Source organism: Haliotis asinina, chromosome 12, assembly GCF_037392515.1.
Source record: "Haliotis asinina isolate JCU_RB_2024 chromosome 12, JCU_Hal_asi_v2, whole genome shotgun sequence".
In the NCBI taxonomy this organism is placed as follows: Eukaryota; Metazoa; Mollusca; class Gastropoda; order Lepetellida; family Haliotidae; genus Haliotis; species Haliotis asinina.
In genome coordinates this window covers 49,135,001-49,158,553 of record NC_090291.1, presented here as the reverse complement: position 1 = coordinate 49,158,553, position 23,553 = coordinate 49,135,001, and the positions used below count along the sequence as shown (strand labels likewise).

The window sequence follows — 23,553 nt, the reverse complement described above, 5'->3', positions numbered from 1 at the left end:
AGAATCTGAACGTTGTTCTGGACAAGGAAATCCCTGGTTATTTTTGCTGTATGCGGCCGAGCGTTATCATGCTGAAAAATGACGTTCTGGCGCTTCACGAAAGGAAGAACATGAGGTCTGATGATTTCATCACGGTAACACCGAGCTGTCAAATTACCCTGTACCTGAATGAGATCTGTCCTGCCACTGTACGGGATGCAAGCCCAAACCATGACATTGTACCACCAAATCTGTTCACTTCCTGTACACAGTTTGCAGCATAGCGTTCGTTATGACGACGACATTCACGTGCTCTTCCGTCGGGACGTATGTAACGTGACTAATCACTGAAGATAATATTTCTCCATCTTTGCAATGGCCATGGGAAATGTTGGCGACAAAACTGTCTGCGTTGTTGCCGATGTTGACGTGTAAGGACAGGTCCTCACAAAGGTCTTCTGGGACGAATACCAGCCTCACGTAAGCGGCTCCTCACAGTTTGACCAGAAATTGTTCAGGCACTACAGATGTTGTGGAGGATGCTGTGGTGAACTTGAAGCCGAATTAACCTGTCCTTTAGATACAATATTCAGTTCGTAATCCCGCGCCCTCTACCGCAAAGGGTTGTGTCCCTTGGAGCACTCTTTACGAATATCCTACACTTCCTTTGGAGACAGAACTCCGTCCTAGACAAGCTGTCACTAATGTCTGGTGAAATAACGTACGCGCAGCTTGTAATTGAACCAGTTCGGCAAACACCGACAACACCGCGTGCGGCATTTTCGGGATGTACGGAGCAATTGTTTACAGTCCACCTATGATAGGTGTTCATTGTTTGGAAGCTGTTCGCCTCGAAGTTTCAACTATGGATTTCAGGCAAGTTGTAAGGTATGTTAACGCTTTTATTGGATCAATAGACAGCTAAAGTGAGTGCATATGTCCCAATATATATAATAAATGCTAAAATATTGCCGAAAGTGGGTGAAATTGTGCCTTAAATCCGTGCCTCTATTAAGTAATCTTATTTTCGATGAGGGTCCTAGTGCATGCAAGAGAAACAACTCTTAGACAACAAGGTCACCTATCACCCCATCCCCGAATCATAAAATATTTCAGATAGAAAATCGGAAATGTCAGACATTTAGTTGAGGAAGCTCTTACTTGACCTTCACTTTTACTCCTATTCACCTACATCCAGCAGTATATAAAAGTCTTGTATAAACTCACCGCAAACATCGTGCCGACGGGCCTGGCAACTCGGTTGGAGCTGTTGATAGAGTCAGGAGCTCTGACCTTCAGTACCATCTGTTGTTATTTAGACTAACTGTGTTAATCTGGCATCGATACCACGTTAATGTAACCCAAACATAATAAACAGAGGATGCTGTCATGCAATACAAAACATTTTCTTTTTAGCATTACAGATATGCAATACTGAGCTGTCGATCCTAAACATTACTAGAGGCATGTGTGATTCGTTACGTATTTCGGCGCGGCTGTTTTGTTACATATGTGTAATTTGTATATGTCAGCAACTACGTGCATGATTTAAGAGTGAGTCAGTCAGTGAGTTTAGTTTTACGCAGCACTCAGTAATATTCTAGCTTTATGGCTCCGATCTTTAAATGATCGAATCTGGACCAGACAATCTAGTGATCAACAGCGTGAGTATCAATCTACGCAACTGAGATACGATGAGATGTGCCAACCAAGTCAGCGAGCCTGACCACACTACACTGTTAGTTGTCTCTTACGACAAGCTGGGGTTGCTGAAGATCAATTCTTACCCGTATCTTCACGGGTTCATAAATTACAAAAAATGAACAGAGGTTTAAATTAAGTAAAATGGATAAAAGTATTTAGGGTGAATTCTAAATGCGTGTTATGCAATTATTTCAAACTTTTAATTTCACGTGAATTCTCCAACATTGAAATGTGTTAAGTTATTTTTTGACATACATCCTTTTGCAATAAAATTCTGCGATTAGGACTAGCGTCTGAACACACATCAGCTCTGTAAAATTGTCTGTTCAGTGTTCCTTCAAACACTTGTTATTGTACAACTAAACCCACGTTCAGTTCACTGCTTTTACCACATGAAAACACGAACAATACACCCGCCATGAGATTTGTTAACACAATACCGTCTGACGGATCGTCTGCTGTGTGAGAGCTTTTTTCCGACATCTCCCAAATCTGAGACTTGGGGTATGTAAACACGCATCGAAAACTTCCATTGGCGTTTCTTTAAGTTGTATAATGCATTTCTTTCCTCATATAAAGATATCCCTATCATTGCCACCTCAAGAACACCGTGGGTCAGGGTGTCCTACTGGTATCGGCCCCTAGTGTAAACACCCAGTACAAAACATGAGGTGTAGGCGATATAAGGTCAGGCCCAAAACATGTGTGACGCTTCTCCACTGAAGAGGAAGATATGGTGTATTGTAGGAAGGTTGTCAAAGCACATTCAGTAGGGAAACTTTCTATACTGAAGTGAAAAAGAAAGTACACACATGGTGTTATGGGAAAATATTAAAAAACTGAAAAAGATGAAAAGACCCAGACAAATATTCTCAAACGTGTTTTGACAGTGACTCACAAGTCACAACCACTGAATACGTATCGCCAAAACACCATTGATATCTTTTACAGCGTTGTGCGTGGGATATTATATAATCATCATTATGCTGAATCGCATGTACATGTTATGTACTTTAAGCATACAGCACCGTCCTTGAGATTGTTAGTGGTATATCCGTTAAATGTACACTTCAAAATGTCAAGAACGGAACGAGAATGAGCCATTGGTAAGTGACAGATGGCTTCGAACAGCCATATTGCCACAACGTTCGGCTGTACAAGGCAGGTCATCATCTGACTATTTACTGCTTCAGTCAGACTGGCCAGACATCTGATAGTCCAAGAACAGGAATACCAAGAGTGGCCAACTCGTAAGATGACGATCACGTGCGCATGCTCCATCCGCTGACCGTATGGTGACGTCATCAGCATCAACGGGTTGGGTTGTGAAGTTGTGAAATGAGGACGGAGACAGAATGTTTTGGTAGGGAATGAGGAAAGATGTGACGACAAGCTAAATATTTTGCCTGGAAATGACGATAAAAGCAAACTGATTGGGGCGACCGTTGGTTGCGGGTGTTATGTATTGCAAAGGACGCTGTGGCTGCTTTGTCGTTTCAAACATGAAAACATACCTCGACCAAGCTTTAACGTGTCTCCGTGTTATTTTGGTTTGGTTGGCTTGTTGTTTATCGCTTCACGCAGCAATATTCCGTCTGTGTGTCACAGTCGTATAATCCAGTCTGAACCGGACAATCCAGTGACCAGCAGCATGAGCAAAGCCATATCCAAAGTTTCACATATGTGTATAATGTGATTCACGAGATATGAGTATATATAACATTTGTAACATGACCACTCAAAATGAAAACGATATGTCATTTGGTCCCTGTTCATGGTATGTCCTCAGATAATATCATACAAAATATGTTCAGAATGGTATTGAATGTATTCCCGTCATAATCAACAGCTAGAGATTTGGATTGCTTGATTTAAGGACACCCCGACTTTGATCTTTCACAAACATTGTGTCAGGATATTCAAGCTGGCACTGTTTACAATACATTGGGAGCCGCTACTAGTGTGACCATCCAGTATTAGGCTGAAGCTCTTGGCATCATGTAGGAATAGTGAAAACATTAGAATCAGTTATATCCTTATGATGAAGTCAGTTGGAGGGGGGTGGGTAGCGTCTCTGTAAATAATCAAATCTGGACCAGACAATCCAGTCATCAAAACATCAATCGAAGCAACTGGGATACGATGACATGTGTCAACCAAGTCAGCAAGCCTGACCACCCGATCCCGTTAGTCGCCTCTCACGACAAGCAAAGATTTGTTGAAGACCTAATCTACGTGTAAATGAACACCTGGTGTCAACAGCGTGGACTGTCAGTAATGCATTCCTGTAGGTTTCACTATGTTCCCCTTAAAACAAACCGTATTTATTTCCTAGGACAGTAAACACTGGATATTATTTTGTATAGAGGTTCTATAGACATTATGTACATCATTGAACCTTGCACGCTGGGTTTGGGTACACGAATACTGCTCCCGTCACCTAGAGAAAGACTCCAGGCTTTTGAGACAGAACAGAGGACACCAACAATGTACCAACCTAAATATGTTGCTAGACGGGTTTGTGAATATGTACACAGTACAAAGACAAACACAGCCGAAATGTTGTTTTTTGACAGTCTTGCAATGCTTCACTTAGATTTCAAAGCACTCTGTTGTGAGGCGCTTTAGCTTGTGTACTGACGCTTTCATGTTTGCACGTATACGCATGTTTGCACTGATATCAGGTGGAAGTAATTTCTGTCAGTAATTTGTTTTCGGTTTCTTTCTGGGTTGTAATAGGTCAGTAATTGTCTGGACAAACGTTTATGTCACTGTTTGAAAAAGCGACTTTTGCAATACCACAAATGTCGTGATGATAATGATTGTCGTTGTTGTAGATGCTGTTTCCGTGGTTGATGATGTTGGACAGTTGTAGGATGGGGACCTTTACCAGGCTGGATCAAGACATCACTTTGCCATTAGCGAACGTATCGGTCCCTAGGTCAGCCAATCCCATAGAGCTTCTTGTCCCTACTTGTCAATCAGGCATACCAATGATAAATGACAAAACACTGAACTATGTATGCAGTACGTGTTTAATACTAATACAAGTAATACAAGTACTAATGTTTTTGAGACTGCATAGTCCAAATGAATGCCAGTTTTCTACCTGCTTGATCGTTGTTAATGTCTTCAAACATACCCATACTTACTTACAAAGAAAGGTATGTGTGAAGTGTGATAATCAGATGTTCATGTGGTTTCTCAAAGAAGGACTTGATGTCCAATTACCCAGTTAGCATCCCGCTATCTCACTCACGTATTCGTCATCCTACCAACTCATTCACTACCCCGTTATCTCACTCACCCACTTACTTCCACTACCACCAGCTCATTCACTACCCCGTTATCTCACTCACTCACTCACTCACTTACCCTCCCACTAACTCATTCACCACCCCGTTATCTCACTCATTCACTCACCTCACCTCCCACTAACCCATTCACCACCACGTTATCTCACTTACTTCCACCACCACCAGTTCATTCACCACTCCGTTATCTCACACACCCACATACTTATCATCCAACTAACTCATTCACCACCCCGTTATCTCACTCACTCACTTACACTACACTAACTCATTGACTATCCCACGTATCTATTCATTTTCCGTTTCACCTACTCAACACTCATACAATCAGTCTTCCACCCGCTTACCACCCTTCTACTCACTCCTCCATACCCCGCTCTTCACTCAGCCTGTCACTCACACCCTTCATCTCACAGCCAGCCACCTTTAGGAAGCCAGCTTTAGAAATGTAAGTTCAGCTTTAGGAGGAATGGCAGCATCCAGTCACGAGCTATTCACTGTGATCTCGGCCATCCAATGAAACCATCCATCTTTTCGTGTATTGTCGGTATGTAAGACGGTAGGCGACTAAGATCTACGTTATTTGGGTGGTTTCTGTTGGTTCAGGGCACAATGCATTCATACAGTTTATCCTTGATCTAGATTCCCACACTTGGTGGGGTTAGAGAGGCCATGTTCAGGTGAGGTGTGGAGAAAGGTCAACAGCGCTGTGCCGAAGGTCTCTGCACCTCTACAGAGTGCGTTGCTGTCTTACTAGTCTGGATGGACTGTCATAAAGGCCCTGAAAGAAGCACATACACGTAAACCCATCCAAGTCTCATGAATGTAGCAACTCTAGATTACCCCAGGGAACAAAGTGCCTGGGCTCCTTTTAATTATATCATAGGATTATAATTTACTAACTGTTTGTTTTTCTGTCAAGTTGCTCATTTCAGAGACTATATGTTAGTCTATAGCCCGGACTAATGTCGGTTTCATAATAAATTACTAGCTGTATGTGGCGGTGGGATAGCCTAGAGGTTAAAGCATTGGTTTGTCACGCCGAAGACCTGGGTTCGATTTGTGTGATGCAACAATTTCCATAGAGGAGCTTTTGAAAGAGTGAGGTTGAGGTCTGAGTGTTATTGTGAAAATGCTAGGAGGAGGAACGACCGTCTGCGGTTGGTTGGTTGTTGTTTAACGCCACACTCAGCATTATTCAAGCTATATGAAGGCAGTCTGCAAATAATCGAGTCTGGACAATACAGTCCAGTGATCAACAGCATGAGCATCGATCTACGCAACTGGGATACGACCATTTGTGGGTCCCTTTATTCATCTCATCTGGAAAGCATGGGCTACTGCAGGTGAATTCCAACCCAGATCCTCACTGGTCGAGAGCATACGGGGATGAGGGGAGCATAAGTAGGCATGGGTGAGACTCAGTGGAGAGCGTATAGTGGTTGCATTTTGTTGAGTTTGCTTTGAGGGAGGGAGTGGGGTGAAATGCATGTGGGATTGGGGGGGGGGGTCGATTGGAATGCATGTGGTGTGACTGGAGGGCATGTCGGGTTGATGGAGTCAATTGGAGAGCATATGGGATTGGCTGGGGTTGATTTGACGGCACCTGGGTGAGGTTGGGTGGAGTTAAGTGGACTACGTGAGGGTTTGTGTGGAGTGTATATGGGTTTAAATGCGTAATAGAAGTGACTGTTACTAAAAGGCTCTCATGTCTAAATTTCAGCCATATGTCGTGCACACATCCCACGTCTCTCAGAGAAGCTTGTTCAAGGTATCGTACGTACGTTTCATTGACCCCGCTGTAGGTCAGGTGATTATGATGTTTGTGGCATTGCTGGTTATACGTAATGGTGAAAGTGGTTTGAAAGTTTTCACATTTATGTGTGTTATTTATGTGAACATATTTAAATTGTCAAATTGTCAAATACACATAAACCACCTGGTACCAGTGTATGGTCACCTGTAGTCTGTCGTACAGACCCTGATGTATATATATATCCAAGAGAGCGCTGTTAGTCTAGGTCACCTGGACTAAGACGAGAAGAATTACGTACCTTATAAGATGGATTTGCAGGACCATGCCTTTGCCCCAACAATAAGCCGTCACAACGTGATTTTACTGAAAAACTGTAGACGTTGTCTAAGGCGCGCACTGAACCTATGGCGAGTTACTCCCCTTCTCAGATAACTCTTCTCATGGTCTTTAACCGTGTACACACTCATTCACACCTTGATGTCCTGGTCAGAATATTATTATATGAGTTCGAAAACGGCAAGGTACCAGGCGTATGATATCAATCCTCCAATTCCAAATCTAAGTGAAAATTATGAAGACGATACTAAAAACTGTTCCGAACAGTTCTCATTAAAATCAAGCTTCTCTGAAATATATGTTAATTGTTGGAATCAAGTACAGCGAGAGAGCCTCATGACCTGTTATGTGTCGACTTCTCATCTGAAACAATAGAACACAGACATCTACATACAAAAGAATCCAATAGAAAAACAACCCTGTCTGAATCATCAAAGGAATTCTATAAATGTTAAGTTCACTAAGTTCACAAATCATGACAAGGAGGGGTGGCGGGGTGGCCTTGTGGTTAAATGGTTTGCTTGTCATGAGAAAAGTCGGGTTCGATCCCCACGAGCGTACAATGTGAAGCCCATTTCTGGTGTCTCCCGTCATGAGACCCGTGAAGGTCCGGGGTAGAATAGGCCTTCAGGAACCCATGTTTGCCATAACAGGCGACTCTACTTGTTGCAGGAGGCTGGTCAGACTCGCTGACTTGGTTGACACATGTGATTGGTTCCCAATTGCGCAGATCGAAGTATAGTATCTGCCACGTCACTGCTTACATTACATAGTACATTCCTGGCAACTGATTATTGCCAAGGCACACTTTTATGAACTTCTTACTGACTATCAACAGAAGCAGTGTTATATAACCAAAACAGTTGTTGGCTACGCCACTTCATACCAGTAACTGATCGAACAAGTGATTAATAGTAAATCACGTTCCTCATTTATATACCCAAGAGGGGTGTCACACCACACCCTGGTATTTAAAGAAAATAGAAAATATTTCCATCTCCAAGTGTTGGAAACGCATGAAGCGCTCGTATAATATTCAGTACGGTCACAAAATCGAAAATGTCATTTTCCTTCCACAGCTTGTTGTTATTAGTGATAATGCAATAGACTGCGGTTTAGTGGCAAATTAATGTTTCCAAATACTGCTCCATTTTGGCCAAAGTTTCACTCCTATTCTGAACAAAGAAAAACCATAACTCCGTTCAAGGAGCAGGAATGAGTTTTTAGTTTTACGCCGCTTTAAGCAGTATTCCAACAATGTAACTAAAACGAAATGCGTTTCAGACTGTACCCATGTGGAGAGTCGAACTAGGGTCTTCGGCGTAACGAGCGAACGGTATAACCATTAGACTACCCTGCCGACCTTTGAAAGAACAGAAAAAGGACGCTGAAGTCCAGAGAGTACGCGTCCCAAACGTTAGTGTTTTTGAGTAGTATCTCGCATAGATATCAAACATGACGCCTAAAGTCAGCTTGAATTGAGCAAATGCTGTTTTAGGCCGTATCACCAATATTACAGTTTTTCGAAGCGAGTCGTTTCAGGACAAACTGTGATTGTCTATTGCCGTAGGTGGCCGTGTCTGTAGCGGCCACTAGCGGGTAAACAACTCGTCCCACGTTCTAATCCGCACATGTGACAGAGAAGCCCACTTTCGTGACGCCTGAACAGCATATATGTAATGGAAGCATCCTCACCACTGCCCTGGTCAAGGGGCCAGCATCACAAAGCGATCTTAGCTCTAAGGTGATGACAAATACGTCAATATAGGCTTACGACCATCGTAAGGTCGAAAACATACCCACATACTTAAACCACTTGTAAACTCAATACGCCATCATATTCCCCATAAATCTAAGCACAATATCGATATGGTACATGTATAAAATACGCTTGAACCTGGGGCGCGACGCCTCATTGTTGGACAGGGGAGACTATAAAACGCCACAAGACGTTTCTTATATATCGAATTTTCCGTGAAATCTTAGGAAGTGATTCAGAAAATATTCTATTAAATGATCTCAATAGACTCAATATTCCCGTGGCATTTGTCGCCACAAGTCTATATCAGCATCAATCGAGTTTATTCTGCCCGTGTAATTGTTGGGGAACACGTGTTGTCTAGTATTAATAACCATCGCGAGATGTAATCGATGTTGTGAGTGTATTTGAATATATTTGCCACTTACTTCTCCATCTCCAGTAACATGTGGGCAGGGATAACAGATGAGGAAGCTTTTCAGCTTAACTTGTGTGTTAGGACATGTCTTTCATGCAAGTGGCCACCTGACTGTGGACAGCCTCTTTGAGGCTAATCAGTTGTCGCTCTTTGAACCAATTACGATTGGATAATTCATAATAAAACATATTTTCAGGTTTGACATTGTTCAAGGCTATTGAAGTAGTTCAAATTTGAGGTGTGATTGATGGGTGAGTGTTGAGGGAGGTGGTTGAACGTGAGGAGTGTGTGGTTAAAGAGAGGGTTGAATGAAGAGAGACCCGGGAGTGAAGGGGGTGAATATGAGGGTGTGTGGTGAGGGAAGGGGTTGAATGTGAGGTGTGTGGTGATGGAAGGGGTTGAATGTGAGGTGTGTGGTGATGGAAGGGGTTGAATGTGAGGTGTGTGGTGAGGGAAGGGGTTGAATGTGAGGTGTGTGGTGAGGGAAGGGGTTGAATGTGAGGTGTGTGGTGAGGGAAGGGGTTGAATGTGAGGTGTGTGTGGTGAGGGAAGGGGTTGAATATGAGGTGTGTGGTGGGGAAAGGGGTTGAATGTGAGGGAGTGTGGTGAGGGAAGGGGTTGAATGTGAGGGAGTGTGGTGAGGGAAGGGGTTGAATGTGAGGTGTGTGGTGAGGGAAGGGGTTGAATGTGAGGTGTGTGGTGAGGGAAGGGGTTGAATGTGAGGTGTGTGTGGTGAGGGAAGGGGTTGAATATGAGGTGTGTGGTGAGGGAAGGGGTTGAATATGAGGTGTGTGGTGAGGGAAGGGGTTGAATGTGAGGTGTGTGTGGTGATGGGGTGGGTTGAATGTGAGGGTGGTGTGTGGTGGGTAAGACTGTTGAATGTAAGGTTGTGTGGTGAGTGGAGGGTTGAATGTGAGGGTGGAATGTGAGGGTGCGTGGTGAGTATGGGGAGTGATTTGTGAGAGATGGGGTTGAATGTGAGGGTGTGTGGTGAGGGAAGGGGTTGAATGTGATGGTGTGTGGTAAGGGAAGTGGTTGAATGTGTGGGGCGTGTGGTAAGGGAGGTTGTTGAATGTGAGGGGTGTTTGGTGAGGGTGGGGTTGCATGCGAGGTGTGTTTGGTTACCTAGGGACTGGGTTGAATTTGAGGGGTGAGTGGTGGGGGAGGTAGTTGAATGTGAGTGGTGTTTGATGAGGAAGGCAGAGCTCCAGATAAGGCGCGTATTTGCGTATCTTAATCAATAAAAATCCCATTTACTCATTTAGTTACAAATCTGGGTGTACAAAAACGCATAAGAATCACTTGAAAGCCAATAGGTCTATAACACCTTGAGTACATTACTCAGATAGCAGAATTGGTTTGCGTATGATTCGTCGTGGCGCACAAACTCTACAACAGCATTAGTTAATGGTAGGCGATGCCTATATATACATATACTACTTTAGCCACTGTCCGGGATATATCTAATAGTCACATGAAGTGGGGGAAGATGTTGAATGTGAAGTGTGTGGTGAGGGAGTGGGTTGAATGTGAGGGTGAGTAGTGAGTGAGATGGCTGAATGTGATGAGAGTGTGGTGAGGGAGAGGGTTGAATGTGAGGGAGGGGGATATTGTGCTGAGTGTGTGGTGAGAGAGGGGTTAGTGTGATTGGTGTGAAGAGTGTGTGGTGAGAGAGGGTTGGTGTGAAGAGTGTGTGGTGAGAGAGGGGTTGGTGTGAAGAGTGTGTGGTGAGAGAGGGGGTAGTGTGATGAGTGTGTGGTGAGAGAGAGGTTGGTGTGAAGAGCGTGTGGTGAGAGAGGGGTTGGTGTGAAGAGTGTGGTGAGAGAGGGGTAATGTGATGAGTATGTGGTGAGAGAGGGGTTAGTGTGAAGAGTATGTGGTGAGAGAGGGGGTAGTGTGATGAGTGTGTGGTGAGAGAGAGGTTGGTGTGAAGAGTGTGTGGTGAGAGAGGGGTAATGTGATGAGTGTGTGGTGAGAGAGAGGGTTAGTGTGAAGAGTGTGTGGTGAGAGAGGGGGTAGTGTGATGAGTGTGTGGTGAGAGAGAGGTTGGTGTGAAGAGTGTGTGGTGAGGGAGAGGGTTGAATGTGAGGGTATGTGGTGATGGAGAGAGTTGAATGTGAGATGTGCGGTGAGGGAAGGTTGTTTAATGCGAGGGGTGTGTAGGGTGTGAAGGGGTTGAATATGTGTGGTGTGTGGTGAGGGACGCATGGTGTGATAAAGTTGTAACAACTTCTCTCTCTTGAGACGAAAAGGGAAGGTATTGAGTGCGATCTACTTATACAAAGGTGTGTAAGGTTAAGATATTGTTACTGAAGTAAAACACTAGCAATGTATAATGGATTTTACGACATTTGGGGCAATTAGCGTTCCGTATCCGTGTAACTTTGGTGAAAATATTTTGCCACTTGAGTTACTCACGATACTGTCATATTTTTAATCTAACAGGTGTATTGACGTAAACTACGTTATTGAAACTCGGCTGTGCAAGTTGATCAGTCAATTTTCTCTCCCTACTATCGTATGTATATAGTAAATCATTAACACGGGGTGACCAGGCAAGTGCTATCTGCAAATCACAAGCAGCAGGTGTGTATTTGTCGTTGTGTAAATTTACACAAGACACCAGGCGAAATGCTTTAGTAGATGGTGTTATAAAACAATGGGTAAACTTACAACAGTGCAAATATATTGATCAAAAAGCGTAAATTGTTTTTAAACCTCGAGTCTACAAACTAGTATGGATTTTTTTCTAAAATAGGAAATATGTGCATATAACTGAGTTATTCAGGCCTTGGGCTATACCTGACTTATTGGGTAGGGATAAAGGGGGTTTTGTTAGTGGATGCAAGCTGCTGAACCCCTGTGACGTCATCAAGCACATGATCAATACCGTGGCCGGTGTTGACTGACAAGTGAAATCCACAACAGGTTGTCCACAGGTCTTATGCACATATACCAGTGTATTTACTAACTCACCATGGTCTCGATTCTGTTGACAAGTATTGTCGACTGGGGCTCAATATTAATTTTACTCGTGCAAATGCAGGTTTACCTTGAAAACGATTTTCAAAATTCGGTCAAAAAGTAAGGAACGAGCATATATCAAATCGTGTCCTTTAATGTGACATGTAGTATACTGGGATGACTATTTCATTTTCGTGTTCATTGTTTCTTGAACACATTGTGCCGTTAGTATGTGATAGTGAATAAGGGAAACGCATAGGCTGGCGGTGGGGTAGCTTAGTGGCTAAGGCCCTCGCTTGTCCCGACGAAGACCTCGGTTCGATTCCCCATATGGGTGCAAAGTGTGAAGCCTTTTCTGGTGCCATATTGCTAAAAGATGCGCTAAAACATACTCTTTCATAGATTGCGCGAGTGAGTCAGTCAGTCGGTGAAAAAGGGTGCGTGCTTAATGTGTGCGCTTAAACTTTGAATAAACGATATCCTATAACACTACACTACTGGGGGGTGAGGGGTGTGTGTGATTGTTTGTACATAGATTCTGGTGTGTGTGTGTGTGTGTGTGTGTGTGTGCGTGCGTTTGTGTGTGTCTCTATGTGTGTATGTGTCTGTCTCTGTGTGTATGTGTCTGTGTGTCTGTCTATGTCTGTCTGTGTGTGCGTGTGTGCGAGTGTGCGAGTGTGTGTGTATTTGTGTGTGTGTGTCTTACGCTAAAATAGAGAGTAAACAGTGATGTAGGTCAACGGTGATCAAACCGTTTACAAGTTGCTACCAACGGGTCCGTTGCAAGATTATACAATAAATACCTGTGGGGGATGGGGTGATTGTTTGTACATAGATTCTGGTGTGTGTGTGTGTGTGTGTGTGTGTGTGTGTGTGTGTGTGTGTGTGTGTGTGTGTGTGTGTGTGTGTGTGTGTGTGTGTGTGTGTGTGTGTGTGTGTGTGTGTGTGTGTGTGTGTGTGTGTGTGTGTGTGTGTGTGTGTGTGTGTGTGTGTGTGTGTGTGTGTGTGTGTGTGTGTGTGTGTGTGTGTGTGTGTGTGTGTGTGTGTGACGGCATTCACTTTGCTTCTCCATAAAATAACTCACGTATGATGCTGATATGAACATATACAAGCATCTTGTTTTGGACAGACTTCCGCTTTTTTCAACATACTGAGTATCTATAAACTGTCCATATTATGGAATAAATCTGACGGTTGTCATGTCACATTCATAACTCGATAAGATTAAATTCAGGCAAACCGTAAGTTTTCAATCGAAACAACGACAAATCAATGTGATCGTAAATAATCTGCGAAAATATCCCCAAATTAACATATAGATAACGTACCGCACAAAAATTAAAATTATAGATTTTTAAAAAAAACATTGCATGAGAAAATAAATTTGTCACTTTTCTGGAAGAATGGATGCCCAAGCTGCCTCCAACAAAGGCACAAATATTTTATCGAAAGAAAACATGAATAATATGAAATGACAATTAGATCATCATAACAAATTTACATCTTTTAGGCACTCTTTCAAACAGATTGTCAAAAGTCTTCATTGTATGATATGAGTGTAAACGCTCACAGCCTCACAGATGGTATTGACTTAGAGAAAATCTTATACTGATTTTTGAACCGCTGGAAAGGCATGTATCTTTAGCTACTGTTTTGACACACTCTGTTTATAAATGGAAACCCAAGATAAAGAAGAGATTTATAATGTGCGTTTTGTATTTTTTTACATCTGATCTGATTGGAGTTGGGGGAAGAAATGTAATTTTATCAACACGTTGGTTCTCAACTGATTCTTTGCCACCCGACTGCACTTCAACTGCGCTCTCAGCGAAATGTGATTATTACAGCAAGGCATGGTCCATACGACCTGTCAATCAAGTTGTCATTGATCAGTGACGCAGCGGCAGCTCAAATCAAATTACCATTATATTCCAAATAATATGATTTGTTCCAACGTAAGGCGGGCTATAAAGAGTGTTTTCGGACAGCGTTAAGGGCGACATGTGTGATAACACACAAAACAAATTTCAAACAGGACAAATCCATTACCCAATCGTTTTAGTTAAAATCGTTTAAGCGTTTTTGTTGATATTTAATAAGAGCAAATGTGAATATGATTGATCGTTTAGACGATGTGTTAGTTTATTCGCTTCTGATGCACTAAATCATTTTCAGCGGAAAGTTCTTTTAAAAATGTAAAAAGTGAAAAACAAACAAACAACAAAACAATGGGCACTGAACGTCATATAGAAACGTGCATGATAGCATTTGTGAACTTTAAACAATTACATATTTTGTTTATTTGTTTGCTCTTTAACGCTACATGTAAAATATGAAGGAACATCGATCTACGAGAATGACATGAAATGGTAAGAATCAACGATGTCAGCTAGCCTGACCAACCGATTCTGTAAGTCGCCTCTTACGACAAGCACGGGATGATCGACACCTATTCGAACCGTATCCTGACAGGTCCGGCACTACGTAAAAGGGTGTAACTGTTCACAGATACAGCGTTTCGTTTAACTGATATAATTAGTTTAAGTAGATCTAAGCGTGTACATGAATTCAGGGGTAATAACTATATCCAAATTCCGTCTGTATGTTATCAAACAATAGGACACACTTTTCAGATACATCTTGAGCGTTTGAAATTACAAATGACATCTAAACCTTTAAGATATTATGTGAAAGCTACACGAAATTTCCGATAGTGCAAGTAAGACAAAATACCAGGAATAAAAACGTAAAGCTTTAATCAACAAACATGACAAATCTCTGCTAAAGGCTTACTCAATTGTTCATTGATTCATGTGTGCATTTATGAAACACGATCTAATAATCGCTGTACCGGGTATTCACCACAATGTGAAGGGTACTGTCCCATCTGTGACACCCGTTCCAGATATGTGATATACAGTGGTGATCTGAATGAACACAAGGATATATCGTGAGACATAAATTGAGGCTTTGAACGTAGTAAACTTAATCAAATATCGTTTAAATTATATACCGCATTTTGAACTCACCGGACTTGTTATGCTATGCCTCAAACGTTATGAAAATTAAACACCAGGGTATCCTTTGTTTTAAACATATTTTATTTGAACATGGAAAAGGGAAAATGGAATAGAAGTTATCCATCTTAGGAACGCCCCTTCCCAGAAGTTACAATCATATGTCATATTTACAATATGAAAACATCAGGGATTTGTTGAATTTTCAAGGCTTCTTTCACGAAGCAACCTTTACTAAGGTTGACCTTAACTCACATTCTTAACCATTGCACAAAGGTTACCTTAGTGACTTACGATCACCTTAGCGCTTTGTGAAAGGAGGCCCTGGAGTGCAGGTTCGATGCTGCAATGAGTATCAGCAGGGAAACTCTATGTTGTAGATTATCCCTGGTATCAGGAGGAGCTCCAGCTGTTCTTAAAACCAAATGAACAAACTGACGGTTTAGAGTAAAACATATAGAAACAGGCTATGGATTTGATGAGATCTCCATTAAATGACACTGCAATGCCCCTCTTTTCCCTTCCCCCACACCATCCCCATTGTTACCTCATCAATAAACTACTGATATGATTTATCAGCAAAGCTCGACCCTGATGAGAGGGATGCTGGCATATGAGATACTCCGTTACAAGTGTAATCACGTTGCGTTGATACGAATCTCCATCATCTGGGTCAATGCCCCTTTTCACCGTGGGTAATTTGAACTTGTTTGTCCTAATTACCATACAAATAACTCGCCGTTAACTCTGCCGGGATCTTCGGAAATCAACTCCATTGGCAGGCTGGATCTAGCACTCAGCTCACTTCAGTCCCATGGAGCATAGCGGCGAGACGCCATATTTGAACTTTGCGAGACGCCATATTTGAACTTTGCGAGACGCCATATTTGAACTTTGCGAGACGCCATATTTGAACTAACGTGTTCTCATGATTATGACATAGCACGACTTCATCATAGACTTTGTCCACGTGGAACATGTTTAGTTGATACCTATATGCTTCCTTGCTTCAAAGTCAGATGATATTTACCATTACATGTGATAGTAGTTGTTTGGAGGATGGCGGCTGTGGCAGTGCACGAACCACATTAGACTAATGCGAATGTATGCAATTTTGATAGTAACAAACCAACCTATGTAAATTAAAAAGGAGCAACAGGGAGACCAGAGATTCAGAACCTGAACGTGAGGGAATCTAGACTTGCTTTATTCACAACTTTAGCATTGCAGACAGGGCTAGGCAGTAGGGGACATAATGTGGTTCAGGGACTGTGGGACAGACTACATTGCAGAGAGGGCTAGGCAGTAGGGGACATAATGTGGTTCAGGGACTGTGGGACAGACTACATTGCAGAGAAGGCTAGGCAGTTGGGGACATAATGTGGTTCAGGGACTGTGAGACAGACTACATTGCAGAGAGGGCTCGGCAGTAGGGGATATAATGTGGTTCAGGGGCTGTAAGACAGACTACATTGCAGAGAGGGCTAGGCAGTTGGGGACATAATGTGGTTCAGGGACTGTGAGACAGACTACATTGCAGGGAGGGCTAGGCAGTAGGGGATATAATGTGGTTCAGGGACTGTGAGACAGACTACATTGCAGAGAGGGCTAGGCAGTAGGGGACATAATGTGGTTCAGGGACTGTGAGACAGACTACATTGCAGGGAGGGCTAGGCAGTAGGGGACATAATGTGGTTCAGGGACTGTGAGACAGGCTACATTGCAGGGAGGGCTATGCAGTAGGGGACATAATGTGGTTCAGGGACTGTGAGACAGGCTACATTGCAGAAAGGGCTCGGAAAGTAGGGGACATAATGTGGTTCAGGGACTGTGAGACAGACTACATTGCAGAGAGGGCTAGGCAGTAGGGGACATAATGTGGTTCAGGGACTGTGGGACAGACTACATTGCAGGGAGGTCTAGGCAGTTGGGGACATAATGTGGTTCAGGGACTGTGAGACAGACTACATTGCAGGGAGGGCTAGGCAGTAGGGGATATAATGTGGTTCAGGGACTGTGAGACAGACTACATTGCAGAGAGGGCTAGGCAGTAGGGGACATAATGTGGTTCAGGGACTGTGAGACAGACTGCATTGCAGGGAGGGCTCGGCAGTAGGGGACATAATGTGGTTCAGGGACTGTGAGACAGACTACATTGCAGAGAGGGCTCGGCAGTAGGGGACATAATGTGGTTCAGGGACTGTGAGACAGGCTACATTGCAGAGAGGGCTCGGAAAGTAGGGGACATAATGTGGTTCAGGGACTGTGAGACAGGCTACATTGCAGAGAGGGCTCGGCAGTAGGGGACATAATGTGGTTCAGGGACTGTGAGACAGACTACATTGCAGAGAGGGCTCGGCAGTAGGGGACATGATGTGGTTCAGGGACTGTGAGACAGACTACATTGCAGAGAGGGCTAGGCAGTAGGGGACATAATGTGGTTCAGGGACTGTGAGACAGACTACATTGCAGGGAGGGCTAGGCAGTAGGGAAAATAATGTGGTTCAGGGACTGTGAGACAGACTACATTGCAGAGAGGGCTCGGCAGTAGGGGACATAATGTGGTTCAGGGACTGTGAGACAGACTACGTTGCAGAGAGGGCTAGGCAGTACGGGACATAATGTGGTTCAGGGACTGTGAGACAGACTACATTGCAGAGAGGGCTCGGCAGTAGGGAAAATAATGTGGTTCAGGGACTGTGAGACTGACTAGAACTACATAAAATACAGCTAAAGCGGTGCTACCTGGGAATTTGGTGGGCTGCCTAACAGGTCGACTTGACCAAGTATGTTAATATTGCTCAGGTTGCCTTTTCTGGGAACAAACCTATATTGTCATGTTAGGTTTATACATGTAATTATATCTTTTTCACATATTTCGTTACCCTACTAAGTACAATAAGATCACAACACGTTCTAAAAACAAACAAATTCTTTTGTTTTTGCTCATTTATCACATTACCAGAAGGCTCGTTTTCGAATTACTTATATAGTTATTTTTGTCTGTCAGTATTATTCAGTTTCAGAGATGGGTCGTTGTGAGGGTGAGTCACTGAGTGAGTCATTGATTGATTAGTGGCGAGTGAGTGAGTGATTTTGTGAGCCAGTGGTGAAGGAGTGAGTGATTGTGTGAGTGAATGAGTGGTGTGTGTGCGTGTGCGTGTGCGTGTGCGTGTGCGTGCGCGTGCGTGCGTGTGTGTGTGTTTTTTACGCCAAAATAGTGAGTAAACTGTGATGTAGGTCCACAGTGTGCAAAACGTTTACAAGAAATTAACGATTTTCTGCTGCCAACGGGTCCGTTGTAAAAACAAATACCTGTGCATGAACCACGACCGGTTCGTGATGTTTTCGTGAAGCATGTCAGAAATCATGTTTTGTATCAGTGCGTGACTGGTACACGTCGGAAGCCACTTTAAAATGCATTGACTCTGAACTTCAATTTGAAAATAATTCAGACATATTTTACGCAAAACGCTTTGAAACAATTTGAAATATATTAGACATATTTTGTACTTATTTGACGAGGAACATTTTATCACTCTGTGTTGTGAATATTCTTCAATTGGAGACCACTTCAAATAGGTATAGCGCCTGCTGACAATCCATTTTGAAGAAAATGGAAAACAATTTAAACCACGTGAACCCATAACGAGAGGTCAACACAACTTACGGTAGCTGTGACCGGAGTAGCTAACGACGTTTGTGTTGGTGGAGGAGGGCGTGTCGTGTTAGACCTCCCTCCTGCTGACGACCTTCACCCACAGCTGTTGTCTAAGGGGGGTGGGGACAGCTTACCGAGCGATTATGTAGCCCTCAAGTAAGTGAGACGGTGTCCCGTTACCCCATGCATTGATCCTCGAACCTGTCGTTCTCCCCAGATGAAGCCTTCGACCTCCTGTGATGAATCGAAAAAGTTCGTGTGAGAGCGTAAGCAGCTGATGGGTAAAATGGTTATTACGCGCGCTGGGGCAAAACATTATCTGACCTTGTCGGAGTCGAAGTGGAGCATTCTTAAACACCGCATCTCATCCTGAGAAAAGCCAGCACAGACACACACAAAGACACACACAGACACACATATACACGTACATATGCACAGAGAGAAAGACAGACAGAGGAAGTCAGAGAAAGACAAAGCTTAATGGCTTCAGCTGCCATGTTAATGATAGCGACATAACCGTAGTACCTCCTTAATTTGTAGGCCCCTTTAGCCGGACAAAACCGAGATATATTCGTTTAGGAAGGTGAATACCACGTTTGAAATATACCAATTGTCGATTGAGCGAGATCGTTTCAGCTTTGTATTTCATAAATGTGGCTTTCCCGGGCTAGAATCGATTAGAATTGGCCTTTTAGTTGCCTAACGGGATCGGGTGCAAATGTTCGCTGATTGGTTACCACATGTGACCGTATGCCAGTTGCGAGATCGATAAATCGATACTCATGATGTTAATCTCTGGATTGTGTATTGTCTGGCCCAGACTGCCCGTAAACCTGGAATATTGCCGAGACCGACGTTAAACAACAAACAAACAAACAAACAAACATAACACACACAAACATGTCTACCCAATTAACTCGCTCTAGTGGTCATCGACAGTGATTAGATATCTCAAGGATGGCAATGGTATTTTTCAGTTGACAGAGATTCATTACAACACTCTATGATATACCCGAAAACGAAAAATGGCCCCTGTATTAAGCACATGTATGTGATGGTTATGGTGAGTGTCTTAAAGTCTATTTTAACTGGCTGCACAGGACATGACAACTGAGTATGGAACGCATCAAACAAATAGACATTAGTGCATGACATTTTACACCAGTTTAGAAGAAGGTAATGTTTATACAACCAAGTGGATACTTTTAGATGACGGAGACGCCGAGCACCGTGGGTGACGACGTAGCACGACCCCGACGTCGCGTTTCTTAGCTCTCAGACCAATATCTTTCAACCTGTTCCAGGTACCCTTGGCTGCTGTGGCAGTGCGATCACGCAGCTATCCTATCCGGATGTACCGATCTTGGGGTGCAGTGCAACGAGCTGCAAGCCATGATATCTTGCTCAGACCAACATTCAGACGCCTGGCAACAGAAGACTTCTGTGTCGTAGAGTCAAGACGTGACGTAGTAATTTGATCTTGAAACTAATTCAGATTGCCAATTTCTGAAAGTAATGTGGATTTTTGCTGCACAATATCAAGTGGAAGGTGATTTCTGTTGCGTTGTGGCGATGCCTTTCTAATCCTTGTTAGAAATCACATCAAAATCAACAGTTTCGGGTAAAATCGATAAAGAAACCAACCCATGTGGCAACTCACAACCTCAGATGAAATCTCGACCAGCATTGGGAGTAATCCATTTTGGAACAAGATTAGCTAGTTTCACACATTCATGTGACTTTCACATTGCCGAAAACATTGCAGACTCTCACAAGATGATACAATATCAATTTGTACAACTCATCTGTTTCTATTAATCCCAATATAAGCCCTCTTTTATATGTTCCCGGTGACATCAGCGACCAGACCTATACTCCAACTAGTGTCGGAATCACTTCGTAGGTAACAGGAAAAGTCGACGGGATCTGAATGAGAGCCATGTTCTACTACAACAATCTCGTTTCAGTTGTATATGAGAACACACAAGTCTACTCATATTCTCGAGAAACCTGAAAGTAACGATTTTACCAGGAAGTAGCACTTGAACGATCTTTCACGTCTTAAAAGCCTGTATTCACTTGATTTAAAACGGAAGCAACGTTTTTTTTCTGTCGAAGATATATTTCAGTTATTTCCTAGGTTGTAACGACACGACAGGTGAGTGGAGAATGAAAGATGGTCGGATTACCCAGAATGTGTTCAAGTCATATCGAGTACGCACCTGGAACTTTGATCTACAGCGCACCTGTCGGCCGGGAGACACGGTACAAACATCCATATAGAAAGTAAACAAATTATTTATTTATTGTAAACAAATGTACGCATTTTAGGAAAGGGTTAATTTATGGGCAGTTTTCTAACTAAAAATATTGGAACATCCTCTAAAGTTGAAGGCAACTTTTTCTCTCTCTTAAGATTTCTAGGGCATGTTTTAAATAAAAAAAATACTCTCTCAGCGTCAACTGTACAAACAAGGAAGACTAGGGTTAGGAAGTAACCCCACCTCCACCCCCAACCCCCCAACTCCCAGATATCACAACTCTACATTCGCGCTTACTAAAACTCATCCTCATCCACATTTAACTTCTACTGTGTTTCTGTTTAGATCGGACAGTGGGGTAGCCGAGTGGTTAATGCATCCGCTCATCCCCTAGAAGACCCGGGTTTATTCTCCACATGGCTACAAGCCCATGTGTGAAGCTCATTTCTGATGTCCCCGTCGTGATGTTGTTGGAATATTGTTAAAAATATTAATAAACGGCATAAAACGAAACTCATTCATTCATTCACTTATGCACTCTATAAAAATGGAAAAACGAAAACCTTCCTATATTTTGCCTGCTTTGCAAGGTCGGCACCATACCCTTGCGTGTTTGTAAATATTGCTACCGGGGACGCCGGAAATGCTTTCTTTCAGTGAGTTTCAGTGACCAGTCCATATAATTTTCCCCAGTTGCACAGATTGATGCTCATGCTGTTAATCACTGGATTGTCTGATCCATGCTCGATTATTTACTAGGCTTATTCCGCCATATAGCTGGAATATTGCTGAGTGCGGCGTAAAACTAAACTCACTCAGTCGTGTAATTTTCACCGTGGTGTTGCCTTTTACGTCTAAGCCAATACTCACCATATGGTAACACGCGGTACAGATACACGCAAAGACAAGTCAAGTGTTTACCTAAATAATACAAAGTTACGAGTAAAACTATAAAACAACCATATGAAGGACGCGATTTTAGTGATAAATTATAAATTGTTTTGCCTATTGCCCTCTGTGGAATGTATTTTGGACAATCTAGACTGATAGTTCCCTGACGTTGACTATCAATGGAACTTTGAGTGAGGACCTATATTTATCCCTCTTTGATTGCTTTCACCAAGGTGTATTTACATAAAGGTATTGGAAAAATGGATTATAGTATTGGAAATTGTTCATTTTAGACTCTAGAGACCAAAACTAATGTTACATGAACTTCATACATGCAACACTGGCTGGTTTTAAGTGTGTACGTAATTCTCTGTAAGTGGTGTATCTATGGATCATCTCTTCAAATTGACTGTGTTATCGACTTCGTTTACCAAGATGCTGTCAGTTTAGGACGTTCTAATGTACTCAATGTACACCTTATTCTTATCAAATACTAATACTCATTTTTATGTGTGAAACTCGCATCAACTGATCAACAACAATGCTTTATGGCTCATTTATTTTCTGTTCACATACCATTTAATATCGGTACATATAGTAACGCCATATTGTGATAAATAACACAGCTCGTAGTGATTTATCGTTTTATGAGTATAATAAATGAATCACAAGCCTGCATCTGCCGACAGTAAGACAACATTGACCGAGAGTGCAACTGTTACCGACTGCAGTATCAGCTCACGAGCATGCTTGACTGTGCAGGTCTTGTACTCCTGACACAAACCTGTTGCACATGCGCCAAAAGCACGTGTACATCGTCTAGGCGGTCATGCGAGTGCACAGATCGAATAATAGAGATTATGGAAATTAAGCATCATCAAAGATATAGCTTTACCTGAGAGGGCTGCATTAGCCTGACATGGGCGTCCCTTCGTGTGATTTTCTCCTTCACCGGGAGTGACTGTAAAGGGCTTTTTTGTCTGTCTGGAATTATACGAATATCATTGCGCATAATTACGCAGGGCTTTTGACAGAAAATCTTTATTGGTAGTATCAATGTCACTGCAAACCTGTGCACAATATAATGATTTGTCAAGCGGTCTTGTAAATGTTCAAAGTGGAAGAGTGAAAACAATAACAATAGTGCTGCTAGGTTTGAGTGTGATATGCATTATTACGGCGACTGCCTTATTTCAAACGCGTGTCAAGTTTGATTCAAGATTTGCATTTTGTTCAGTTCATTCTTGTTACCTCTGTTTCTTAGTAAACATTTTCTTTCTTAGTCTTTTTGGAAGCACAAGGAATACTTTCTATATATTTTCTCATGGCAAAAATTCTCAGCTTTATTTAAAGTGGATGTTGACTCCAAGATTTAGACACAATAAGGGTTAGAAATACATATGTATGTATGTATGTATGAAATATATACAAGGAAATATATGTGTAGACTAAAATGGTTGTAGAGAGTTGAAATGAAAGATGGATTGACATAC

At 42.7% G+C, this 23,553-nt stretch overlaps 1 long non-coding RNA gene across 1 annotated transcript; it reads left to right on the top strand.

The window, feature by feature from the left end:
- Positions 1–752: 752 nt before the first annotated feature.
- On the top strand, positions 753–21,665 carry LOC137258506 (uncharacterized). The gene is made up of 3 exons (XR_010954632.1): positions 753–867; positions 20,213–21,194; positions 21,515–21,665. It is a non-coding gene; the product is annotated as an uncharacterized lncRNA (long non-coding RNA).
- Positions 21,666–23,553: the final 1,888 nt, after the last annotated feature.